We start from the raw sequence: 13,336 nt of genomic DNA, 5'->3' as shown, positions 1-13,336 counted from the left end.
TGTATGTCTTCATGAGGGTGTCAGATCCCCTGAAACTGGAGCTACAGATAGTAACTGTGAGCTGCCATGTGAGTTCTGGGAATTGAACCTGGGTCTTCTGGAAGAATAGCCAGTGCTCTTACACACTGAGCCATCTCTCCAATCCCACTTCTTCAGTCTTTTAAGACCTTCAACAAAGTAGATGAGGCACAGCTGTGTTGTGAGGGAGGGGTCTGCTTTATGTAAAGTCTGTGGCTTGAATGCTTATAATCTCGTCAAAGAAAACTTCACAGCATCATCTTCGAGACTATAGCCTACCCTGGTTAATCAAAGCTAACTATCCCAAGCATGTGTCCAGCAGCCCAGAGCAGAGAACTTAGAAAGGGGTCATCGCTTTCAATGCATCATTCTGCAAAGTACTGTGACTGCCACTATAGAGGACAAACACAGACAAGTCTCCTCCAGAAACTAATGAAGAGAGTAAAAAATTTAAAAATTAATAAATGGCAATAAGTACTGGCTTCAATATTGGGGAAAGGGGAGACTTATTTACTATTGATGGAAGTACAAATCGGTACAGCCACTATGGAAATTAGTGTAGAGGTGCCTCAAAATAAATAAAGGAAGGAAGGAATGGAGGAAGGGAGGGAGGGAAGGAGGGAGGGAGGAAGGAAGGAAGAAAGAGAAAGAAAGAAAGAAGAGAGAGAGAGAGAGAGAGAGAGAGAGAGAGAGAGAGAGAGAGAGAAATCGACTATACAATTCAGCTATACCGCTCCTGGTCATATGTTCAAATGACTCTGTATCAAGCTACAGAGATATTGCTCATCCATATTCATTGTTATTCCATTCACAATAGTCAAAACTGGAAACAGCCTAGTTCTCTGCCAACTATAGATGGATAATAAAAATGTGTACACACACCAAACAGAATTTTATTCATCTGTAAAGAAAAAAAACATTAAATTTGCAAGTAAATTGATGAAGCTAGACATAATCATTCTGAGTAAGGTAACCCTGATGCAGAAAGACAGATGTCAATGTTCTCTCTCTCATACGTGGCTACTAACTTTGAACTTTACATACTTTAAATTGGAGCACCCAGAGAAGACAGGGAACTAGTGAGGGGCCATGGTGGAATTTTAAGAGAAGCAGGAGAGAACACATGAAGGGGAAAAGAAGACAGTAATGAAACAGAAAGGATTAAGTGGAATGGGGGATGGAAGGGCAGGGTAAAACATTTAAAGACCTTTGAAAATACCATATGGAAACCTCCCGTAGAAGTTTCCTAGATTATATACATATATAAAAGGAGTTTATATGAAGCTACTCTATAACCAAGGAACAATGCCTCTCCCAGACACCACAGGTTATCAGATAAAAATCCCAGTGCCAAGTATGGGTTGCCTCTTTTCAAATTGTTGGCTGGTAGGATCCCACAGACACCATACACACACACACACACACACACACACACACACACACACACACACACACACTAAAAAAAAAACCACTACAGGGCATTACCATTGCTCTTGATCATCCTCCAGAACTTAATGGTAAGACCCTATTGCTGAAGACACCACGTACTTGAGCCAGAGGACAGAGAGAAATTGACCTATTACTGACCTGGAAGCTTCACCCCTACTGGCTAGGGGTGCCAGAAGGTTCATAGTGCTAGAAGGTTCTATGCACAATTTGGGGAGAAAATGAACAAACAGGCGTTACCCAGCTGTGAACCCAATGAACTACACTAACCACTGGCCTGACAAGATATCCCAACTTGTGCAATAGTGGCCTTAATGTCGCAGAAGCAACCAACCACTGTCCAGTCAAATTTGAGGCCCATTCCACAGACTGGAAGTCATGCCTAGTGCTGTTAACTGGGGTGAGAACCTGTGGCAGAGTAGCTCATAGGCTCTGAAAGAGAAGAGGGAGTGGGGGTTGGATTTGATCATAACACATTATATGCATGTATGCAAGTCTCAATAAAAGAGTGTAGACAGTCTTGAGTTTCACACGAGCATCTTTGTGAAATAGTCTCCATGATGGTCACAGATGGGCCTTAGTAAAGAGCTCTTAGCACTGCTCATCCTGGAGAGATCTCAGTTTACAGACCTGGACCTGCTCGCTCCTGGGTTTGGATCTTGAGACTGAATTTTCTCATACTTTGTTATTGATTGGTCTTATCTATTTGTCTACCTTCCTCCTCCTCCTCCTCCTCCTCCTCCTCCTCCTCCTCCTCCTCCTCCTCCTTCTTCTCTCTCTCTCTCTCTCTCTCTCTCTCTCTCTCTCTCTCTCTCTCTCACACACACACACACACACACACACACACACACACACGGTGGAGCGGGGGGTCCCTGCTCTCTACCCTGAGTTTGGCATTCTGCACTTGCAAGTGGTTTCCTAGCCATGACTCAGGTTTTCACAGACCCTTTCCTTCCTCCAATGTCCATAACACAGTCTAAGGCCCTGCCCCAGTGTGTTCCTGCTCTTCACCATTTTCCCGCCATTCATTAATAGTTTCAGACTGCTCTTCATCCCTGGTTGGAAGTATGAAGTATCAGCATTATATGAAGCACAAGCCCTAAATGCATGCTTGTGATTTAAGGCTGAGCTAGTGGGCCTTGGTGGTTGATAGCCAAAATAACGCCATCAGGGGCAATAGTGTAAACAGAAGTTATGAGTCACTCTAGCTTTCAAAACAGTTCTCTAAACACTAAAATCCAACCATGCTTGGAATGGCACAGCTTTTGCATCTGACCCTGTCCACAGATGATCCCTGACCTAAGATGGTTTGAGTAACAGTTTCCCACTTTACAATGGGTTTCGTGAGATGTTAAATGCATTTTCAACTTACAAAGTTATTAAAACAATTCTGTTAAGCTGAAAGCATATATACTTTAAGTCAATAAAAATGATACATTGATAGTTGTTATATATTTTTATTTATAGAAAATGACAGGTAAAAGTTTTTACATGTTCAGAAGATAGACTGAGATTTTTTTTCTGGCATCTTCTATTCATAGCCGTTGACTCCTCAGATGTAAAACCCATGGGAACAGAAGACCAACAAACTGCATGAAGCTGGGATTTAATGTCACCTGGCTTTAGATTTGTATAATTGTAGCTCATACATTTGTGTCTACCCTGTGCATTGACTTGTTACAGTTCCGTGTGAACCTATTCTGACAGACAACAGACAGCAGGGTTTCCCAGAGAAGGTGGCTCTAAACCAATGGAAAGACAGAGGGAGAGTTGGTGAAGACGCCATCGTCACAGACTTGAGAGTGTGGAGCAGAGGTCCCAGGTCATCTGGGGAAATAGTAATGTTCTGTTAATATTTACAAATCCAAGGAAAGCCCTGGGCTACACAGTGCAATGGTATCTCAAACCAACCAACCAGACAAAAAGAGCTGGTGAAGAGGGAGAAGGAACACATTTCGAGCAGAAGAAACAGATGTAAAGTACGCCAAAGTAAGAGGGTCTTAATGAAGGACATTTGGGGGACTGGGTCATCCATTAACCATCAAACCGGAACTTCATGAGGCAACTTGGTCACTACATCGTAGACAACACTTGAGAGGGCTTACTCTGTGCCTGGAACCAGTGTGGTGCTTCGGGTGTGTTACCTCATCCTGCCTGGCCACAGCTTCTGAGACAGGTGCAATTTTGTGGCTTGTTTTACAGGAAAGGCGTTTTAGATGCCTTGCACAAATCACATAGGTATAGGGTATGACCAGGACCTTGAGCAAGGTCTAGAACTTGGCCTTTCGCCAAAAACTACTGGAACCCTTCATGGAGGGGAGGGTCTCGATGAGGGGGTGTGTTAGAAGGGCAAGCAACAAGAACATGGTCGACACTGAGAACTTTGGGGGTTAACACTCAAAGAGGATGCCAACAGACCTTGGAGCCAGTCTGGAAATGGGGCATGAGGGGCGGGTAACATGGCTGAAATTAAGGTCATTTGTCCGGTTTCCAAGAACTGAATGGGAAGCTGCCAAGATCCCAGCCAAGGCTGTGGGAGATAAGGGCATGGGAATGTTGTGCCCAACAGGCTGAGAGATATTTGTTAAAGGCAGGACCCAGCCTGCTAGCACCAGAATATACCCAGTCTCTGATAATTATCAACATTTCCCCCTTATCATACATTTTACAGTGCTAAGAATTGAACCCGAGACCTCACACATGCTAGGTAAAGTACTCAGGAGTCAACTGACCTGGACTATAGCTTTGTCACTTATTAGCTATATGACCTTAGGCATACTGGAATCTCTTCAAGCTCCAGTTTTCCCGATTATAAGTTGGGGGGGGGTGAGTATCTTTGTTCTCTGAGCACAGCTCCTGGACACAGGAGCCTATCACACACTTTATCAGCCTCTTCACGGTCATCAGTTCATCCTCCAGGAACATCCAAGGTGGTAGTCACAAGCCCGGGGAGCTCTTCAGAGCCAAAGGAAGTTAACTGACTAGAACTCAAAGGTCATTCCTCAATAACACTGCCTCGTTTCAAATGTCACCCATGGGTAGTGGCTTCCGTGTTGGACAAGATAGGCCAAGCATATTCGCATGACCAAGGAAGTAGCTGCAGGTCAGTCATGTTCCATGCTGGGATGTGACAGTTTCCTCATGGCTGGGACTCATCGCTGGGACTCACCGCTGGGATAGGACGCCTGACACAACTTCAAAGGATGAAAGACTTGGATCGCTCATGGTTCCAGAGCTTTCCGTCCATCTTAACAAGGGGCACTGGTGCAACAGCGTACACCCTGGCAGACAGGAAGCAGAGCAGAGAGGTAGGAAGACGAGGCCCAAACAAGATATGGCTATCAAAGACACACCCTCGCTAGTGACCTACTTCCTATAACCAAGACCCACTTTCTACAGTGCTACTGCCTCCCACTAGTCTGTTCAAAATTTGAATCTAGGCCTGGGGGTCATGGTTAAGTAAACAAAGACATCTTCCATGCAAGCCTGACCACCTGAGTTTCATTCCCAGGAACCACATGGTAGAAAGAGCCAACACCCACAAGTTTTCCTCTAACCTCTGAATGTGCACCCTGGAATACCTATCCATACATATGCATACACACACACACACACACACACACACACACACACACACACACACGCACATGCACACAATCATTACTGTTATAATAATAATAATAATAATAATAAAATTAACTTTTAAATCTTTGAATCCATTGAATTAAGCAGTTCATTAGGTCAGAACTCATAGCCTGTGGAATTATCTTCACTGACACGCCAGGAAGTATAGCTCACCAATCTCCTGGCCATTTTCAGTCCAATCAGTTGATAATCAGAATTAACCATCCTAGGAATTAAAGGTTTTTTTCATAAAAGATCAGATATTTATTTTAGACTTTGTGAACATAGGTCTTACTTACAACTCCTCACCTTTACTATTGTAGCATGAATGGCTATAGATAATACATAAGAATAAGTTTTGCTACATTCCAATGAAACAATAGAAGCTTTAGATTTCTTCTAATTTTCATGTGTCACAAAATATTATTCTTCAGAGTTTTTGTAAAATTGTACATAAAATCACACACACACACACACACACACACACACACACACACACACGCAAATAAGGCTTGCAACTGCTCAAAAACAATTAGCAGGCTATAGTTTATACATTTCTCTCAGGCCAAATGTCACCTCTTGCATACTGTCACGCTGGCTAATCTTCACTGTCAGATCTCTGGGATTTAGAATCACCGTGGAAACACATCACTAGGTATGTCTATGAGAGTTTTCTCAGAAAGAGTTAATGGAATAGGGAGGTCTCCTGAAGGAGGGCAGCAGCATCCAAGGACTTGAGCCCTGTACTGAATAAAACAGGAGAAAAGAGCAGATCAAGCTTCATTGTCTCTTTGCTTCCTGACTGGGGATACAATGTAACCAGCTGCCTCCACACCTGCTTCCTGACTTCTCCACCGTGAAGGACTCTGTACCCTTGAACTGTGAGCCAATAGTCTTTTCCTCCCTTAAATGCTCAAATATTGTTGATCATAGCAAAAAGTAACTAATGAAAATACATACAGGCTTCTGATCTGCTGCAGGAGAATGATGCAGAAGTTATAACTGGCTGAAACAGCTCACCAACGACCAAATAACGCCCCTCCCAAAGTGTCCTCAACCTATTCCCCAAACCTGTGAGTATATTGTTGAAAGGCTCTGAATCATCACAGGACACACCAAGACCAAGTTCTCAGCACAAGGAGATGGAAAAAAGAAAAAGAGAGAGGGGGGAAGGGTACTTGCCCTAGAGGGACAAAGGATTGCCTCTGGATAGAAAAGAGATATGCATGGCCCATAAGCATATGGCAGTTTATAAAGAAGAAACCCCATGTTAGGATGAGTTGGTTTGTTTAAAATGAGCATGCTAAGTGGGGGTAGCTGAAAGGGGGCTCTTGATTGCTGGACTTCAATACTTTGATGGCTGGACCTTGGTGGTCAGCCTCAGGAAGAAAAAATGTCTAAATAAGGGACTAGACCTTGGGGGCTAGCTTTAGGAATGAAATCTAACGGCTTAGCAAGGACGAGGGAATGAGGGAGAAGGGCAAGGCCTGCCAGAGCCGTGTTTCCATGCTTGGGCTTTCTAGAGCCCTTCAAATGTGATACATAGAAAGCAGAAATTAACATTTTGAGTGGGTTTTCGATTGATAATCAGGTGACTTTAAGATAGATAAAATATCCTGAATCATCTGGATGGGTCCAAAACAATCACAGGACCATCCACACAGACGAAGAAGGTACAAGAGCCTGTGTCAGCGTGAAGCAGCATCGGGAAGCCTCAACTTTATAGGTTGAGGATGAGAGAAGGGATCACAAGCCAAAAGACACAAGCTCCCTCCAGCAGTCGGAGAAGGCAATGTTATGGTTTCCATTTTAAGTGTCTCCCCAGAGGCCCAAATGCTGAAGTCTTGGTCGGTAGAATCTTTCAGGGAAGGGTAGAAGAAAGTCGGGTCACTGCAGTTGCGTCTCTGAAGGTGCTATCGGGGTCCCAGACCTTTCTCCTCTCTTTGTTCTGCCCACATTCTCTACCATGATGCTCTTGCCTTGCCATAGGCCTCAAAGCAAGGAAGCCAAGAAAACTGGACCTGAAACCATGAACTGAAACAGAGCTTTTCTCCTTCTTAAGCTGATGGGTCTCAGGTATTTTGTCTCAGCCACAGAAAGACAAATAACACAGGAAAGAATGGGGATTTTCCCCCAAAAAGCCTCCAAAAATAAACCCAACCCTGCCAGCATCTTGATTTTAGTCTAATGAGAGCTCCTTAGAATTTCTGATTTCCGGGGTTCAGATAATAAATTCATGATGCTGAAGGCAGGACATGCCTAGAGACTTGTTACAGCAGTAAAAAGAAGCTAATACATAGAACAGGAGAAGAGCTAGACATGAGATCAAGTGTATAGTTTACATGATGAGTACATGATGGTAAGAATGTGTCCATAATGTACAACATTAGCACAGAGGACAAGAGATGGGACCCTATTTGGTGGGCAGGGAAGAAGAAAAGTTTTCCTAGAAGAACCATTAAAACTAAATTTTAAAGGAATTTACCAGAGTGATGGAGGAGTTGGTGGATGGTAAACTGGGAGCAGAGGGTTGGGGAGAGTAGTCTAGGCAAGGGGAAGAAATGACAAATTGAGGCCAGCCCAGAGCAAATCACAGAGGGTGAGGACAAGAGAACATTTAGGAACCCTGTGGGTCATGACTCCTTTGGGGGATCAAACAACCCTTTCACTAGGGTGGCAGATCAGATATTTATATTATGATTCATAGCAGTAGCAAAATTACAGTTATAAAGTAGCAACAAACATAATTTTATGGTTGGGGGGGGTCACTGCAACATGAGGAATTCTATTAGGGTTAGCTACTCAACAACACAACTTTTCGTGTGCATGCGTACATGCACACATATACTCATGTTCAATGTGCACAAGTGTTTATGGGCACCAGTGTATGTGCATGCGTGTGTGTGTGTGTGTGTGTGTGTGTGTGTGTGTGCACATACATGTGAAAGTCACATGTCAATGTCGAGTGTCTTCCTCAAACACTCTACACCTTGTTTTTTGAGACAAGATCTCTCACTCAACATAGATTCTCCAATTCAGTCAGACTGGCTGGCCAGCAAGCCTCAGGAATTCCCCACCTCTTCAGGACATGGGGATTATAGGTGCACGCTGACGTGCCTGACTCTTTGTGAGTGTGCTGCAGACTCAGGTCCTTCTGCTGGCACAGTAAGCTCAAGAGGATACTATTTTGTTTCATTTTGTTTTTTGAGACAGGGTTTTCTCTGTGTAGCCCTGGCTGTCCTGGAGCTCTCTATGTAGACCAGGCTGGCCTCAGACTCAGAGATCCGCCTGCTTCTGTTTCCCAAGTGCTGGGATTAGAGGCGTGCAGAAGTTTGATTCCAGAGCAAGAATCGTGTCGTCCTGTTTGTTCCTTTCAGCAGTGAGCCAAATTTATTCTTATAATATGAACAGAGGGAACTTTTTTATTTACAAGAAGGAGGGAGAAAAGAAAAAGGGGTAAAGGAGGACAAAGAAGATGAAGATGAGGAGGATGATAAAAGAAAGGCTAAGGAGGAAGCATGAGGAGAAGATGGGGTGATGCACAAGGAGTCTCAAAGTGGGGAGCTCGTGACTCCTGATGCTATAAATGGACTTCAACCCAGAGACTGTCATGGAACAGTGCCCTGAAAGCTATTTGGGCTCTCCAGATTCTACTGCCATACAGACATCAAAAAAATCTCATGGGGTCTTCTCCATTTAGCTGAGACATCAATCTGACTCATTAAATTGACTTCAGAACTGGCTGGTTCCCGAGAAAGCTTTTCTTCCATTTTGATCCATCAAGTCGTCTCTGACTCACCAGGAAATGGGCTTAGAACTTCTCCACTAAATGTGAAGGATGCTCCTTTAGGATCTGTGCAATGAGTGTACTTGAGTGTACTTTTTTAAATGAAGAAAATGTAGTGCTCTGGGCTTTGCAAGGGGGGGGGGGGAATGAGAGGCTAGGATGATAGTTTAGTTAGTAAAGTGTTCACCATGTAAGCATGAGGACCTGAATTTAATCCCCCGTACCCACATAAAATGCTGAGAGTGGCAGTGCTTGCCCACAATCCCAGTACTGAGGAAGAAGAGACGAGAGGTTCCCTGGGACTAACTGGCTAGTCTGCCCTGCCAAATCTACCAGGTCCGGGTCCAGTGAGAGACCCTGTCTCAAAACTAAAGTGGAAAGTAATTGAGGAAGATACTGAGCCTCAACCTCTAGCCTCCACATACATGCATTCATGAATATGCATGCACACACACACATGCATGCAATCACACATACACACAAGTTATGGAAATGCTGCCTTTTCTATTCATTACAATGCCTGCACCTCCAAAAGTTTTGTGTATAAAATGAAGTCACCTTTCCAGTGGCACAGACATTGTCACCATTTTTCCTAATACCAGAGGGAAGCAGAAAGCTTGAAGCATCCTCTCTCTGGAGCAAAAGATCAAAGGGCTGAAGAGACAAGGGGCCACTGAAAGAGAAATATTTTTAGACAGTTTAACTTCCTAGGAGGAACAGATGTCCTCTCTCTGTCCTTTGCTCTCCCTCTGCTACAAAGCAAGCCCACTACCTCCTTCTCACGGCACAATCCAAAGAGGCACAGGAACCCTGAGGGATGGACGAAGAGCCTTGCACAAGATGGCCTTGGTTTTAGAAGTCATCATTCCACTCTCTGTTAAGTCAGTCACATCTCCTGCTCCCCACCTATGCTGAATTTCACCTTTAGTTATAAACTATTTGCATAAATAACTCCATTTACGGCATTTCTCAAGATGATTGGTGGGCAAAATGATGTGTTCAGGAGAAAAATCAGCCCATGTCTGCCCTTGAATCCAACAAATCACAAAAATTTGTGGTTTTGTCTAAGTCCTTGGTTAAAAATAATACATAAATTCATCTACAATGTCTTTACATATTCTACATAGCTTATAAACAAGATAGCTAATGTGTTAGTCATTATTGGATATTGTCTTAGCTAGGATTTCTATTGCTGGGAAGAGACACCACAACCACAGCAACCCTTATAAAGGAAAAACATTTAATTGGGATGGCTTATCTTGTCAGAGGTTTAGTCCATTATCATGGTGTGGCATGGTGGCGGGCAGGCAGACATGGTGCTGGAGAAGGAGCCAAGTGTCCCACATCTTAGCTTGCAGGCAACAGGAAGTGGTCTGATACACTGGGCGTGGCTTGAGCGTATATGAGACCTCAAAGCCCGCCTCCACAGTGACACACTTCCTCCAACAAGGCCACACCTCCCAGTAGTACTACTTCCTTTGGGGCTATTAGGGAAGAAAGCATGGTGAGGAAATACTGGACCAAAGCAAGACTGAAAATCATCTGAGCAAACTCCAAACTCTGCATGTCTGATGTCAAAACTCTCTTCAGATCGCCAACTCCTTTTGGCTTTGTTGACTGCAACATACTTCTTTCTCCTGGGGTGGTTCTACTCTCTGTTAGCAGCCTTCTTCAGGAGGTATCCCATGGCTCTGGCATCTCTAAAATCTTGGGAGTCTCCAAGGCAATCCAGGCTGAAACACTGAGCATGGCTTGAGCATATATGAGACCTCAAAGCCCACCTCCACAGTGACACACTTCCTTCAACAAAACTACATCTACTCCAACAAGGCCACACCACCCAATAGTGCCACTCCCTTTGGAGACCATTTTCTTTCAAGCCACCACAGGAGTTATGATAGAACATGTATTTATTTTAGAGCAAATGGAGCAAATAGAACTGTAGCTAGAGTTTTCCGGCCTTGCCCACAGTCAGGACAAATCTCTGTCACCTGCCAGTCCCACAGCCGCTCAGACCCAACCAAGTAAACACAGAGACTTATATTGCTTACAAACTGTATGGCCGTGGCAGGCTTCTTGTTAACTGTTCTTATATCTTAAAGTAACGCATTTCTACAAATCTATACCTTGCCACGTGGCTCGTGGCTTACCAGCATCTTCACGTGCTGCTTGTCCTGGCAGTGGCTGGCAGCTGGCTATATCCCTGAACACACAGATATCTATGGGATTAAAGGCGTGTGCCACCACCGCCACATTCTTGCTATGGCTCTAATAGCTCTGACCCCCGGGCAACTTTATTTATTAACATACAATCAAAATCACATTTCAGTACAATTAGATTACCACCACATTTCCCCTTTTATATTTTAATAAAAAGAAAAAAAAAGCAAAAGGTTATAACTAACAAAAGAAAAACTATATACAAAAGTACAATAACTATATACAATATATACAAGTAATAAATACCTAAACAGGTATTGGACAAATCAGAGAAAATAATTCCATTATCTATCCTATTTTGGTAAATCCAAGATGTATCTAATGCACTTTCTATCCTAATTAATTTTTCAACTATAAGTAACTAATCTTCAACCATAACTAACTAATCTTCAACTCCCTCAGAGACCCAAGAAGGAAATAATATTAGCTAACAAAAATAAAAAACAGGAAGTGCATGCAAGCAACTTCCAAAAAATTTGTGAGTTGACAGAAACAGCCAGCTGCCTGGGCAGTCACCTGAGGTTTCTCCACAGTGTTGGGGCATCATCTTCAGCCTATAGGCTTAGTGTATCTGACAGACTCATTTGTGAAGTAGGATGTACACAAGGTCAACAGTTCAATCTCACATTGGGTGAGAGCAGTCCATGTACCAGAAACACCTGAATTCCACTAGTGTCCTGTCATGATTCAGGATTTTAAATTCTGGAAATTGTTGACAGTTTTTTAATTCAGCTGTCCATTCTTCTTGGCTGTGTATATATGGCTTCATCTCAGCATCCCCTTCTTCTCCACATCCCTCTATTAAATGCCAGTCTACTTTCGAGAGGCATGAACTTTCAGCTGCTGTTCCATTGCACAACAGAAGCCATCGGCCCTCTGCCTGTTAAGCTGCCTTCGAAGAAAAGGGCACCGTACCTTTTCCGGATGCGAAGGCCACTTCAGGGATGGGGCCATATTGTCCTGGCCTCAGAAGATGCCTTTTGATAAAGCCATGACCACACTTGTTTTGGCAAGAATCAGTAGTCCCTTGTTTCGTGTTCTGTCTGTCAATTTTGTCCTCTTGATTCGAAGATACTTTGTTGTCCAGTGGCTAACTTTTGCCACAATGAAAGTTGACTCCATATGCAGTTTCTTCAATGCCCATATTTTCTCTGAAGTAGATTGGTACTGCCAGGAGCCAACATGTCTCAAAAAAGAAAAATTTTCTAAGTTATTAAAACATTTTAAATGCCATATTCTGTAATATGTACACCACACTATCGATACTTATTCAGGATTTCAATGGGCAACTGCTTTGAGTTCTGAAAAAGCTGATTCTGTAATCACTCATTTGCTAGAAGTTATGGCCATCATGGGTATACCTGCACAAATCAAAACTGACAATGCTCCATCATATGTCTCTGTTAAAATGAAACAGTGTTTTGCTTATTACAATATAAAACATATTACAGGCATACCACATAATCCTACAGGTCAAGCAGTTATAGAAAGATCAAACAGAACTCTAAAGGATATGCTAAATAAACAGAAATGGGTAACAAAAACCCCCAGAAATAGACTGCATAATGCTCTTCTAACTTTGAATTTTCTGAATGCCAATGAGAAAGGAACAACAGCTGCAGAGAGACATTGGATAATAGAAAAAACTACAGAATTAAATCAGCCTATATACTTTAAGGATGTGCTGACCTCAGAATGGAAACCAGGGTATGTAGTACATTGGGGACGAGGTTTTGCTTTTGTTTCTACAGGAGAAGATAAGCTATGGGTACCATCAAAATTGATAAAGGTTCGATTTGAACAAGAGAGACCTCTTAATTAAGGAGGTGATAGTTCATCAACTAGCATGAACATCCAATTTAAACTAACTTGTATCAATAACACATGCCTTTTCATTTAATCAGATAATAACTTGTCAAAAGGAAACATCCCCAAAATTAGTCTTGGGGAAAGGTTTTTGTTTTTGTCTTTTAGGAGAATGAAGGTTAAGGAATCTGAAGAACACTGGACAAATGAGACAACTGAAGAAAAGGGACAAATCATCTATCCCAAGAAACAGAATGAAACGGTGTATGGGTATATATTATCTAAAAAAATTTTATGTCTTCCTAAATGTTTGTTTCTGCTTTTCTCTAAAGATTTAACACTATTGGTTTTCTAATAGTCCCAGTTCAATTAAAATTTAAAGCTGACTTTGGAGTTGGAGAATGGTTCTCTCCTTCTTTAAAATCAAGCATGTTG

Source organism: Peromyscus maniculatus, chromosome 8 (genome assembly GCF_049852395.1).
Source record: "Peromyscus maniculatus bairdii isolate BWxNUB_F1_BW_parent chromosome 8, HU_Pman_BW_mat_3.1, whole genome shotgun sequence".
NCBI classification, from domain to species: Eukaryota; Metazoa; Chordata; class Mammalia; order Rodentia; family Cricetidae; genus Peromyscus; species Peromyscus maniculatus.
The sequence above is the reverse complement of the archived record's forward strand: the minus strand, read 5'-3'. Positions refer to the sequence as shown.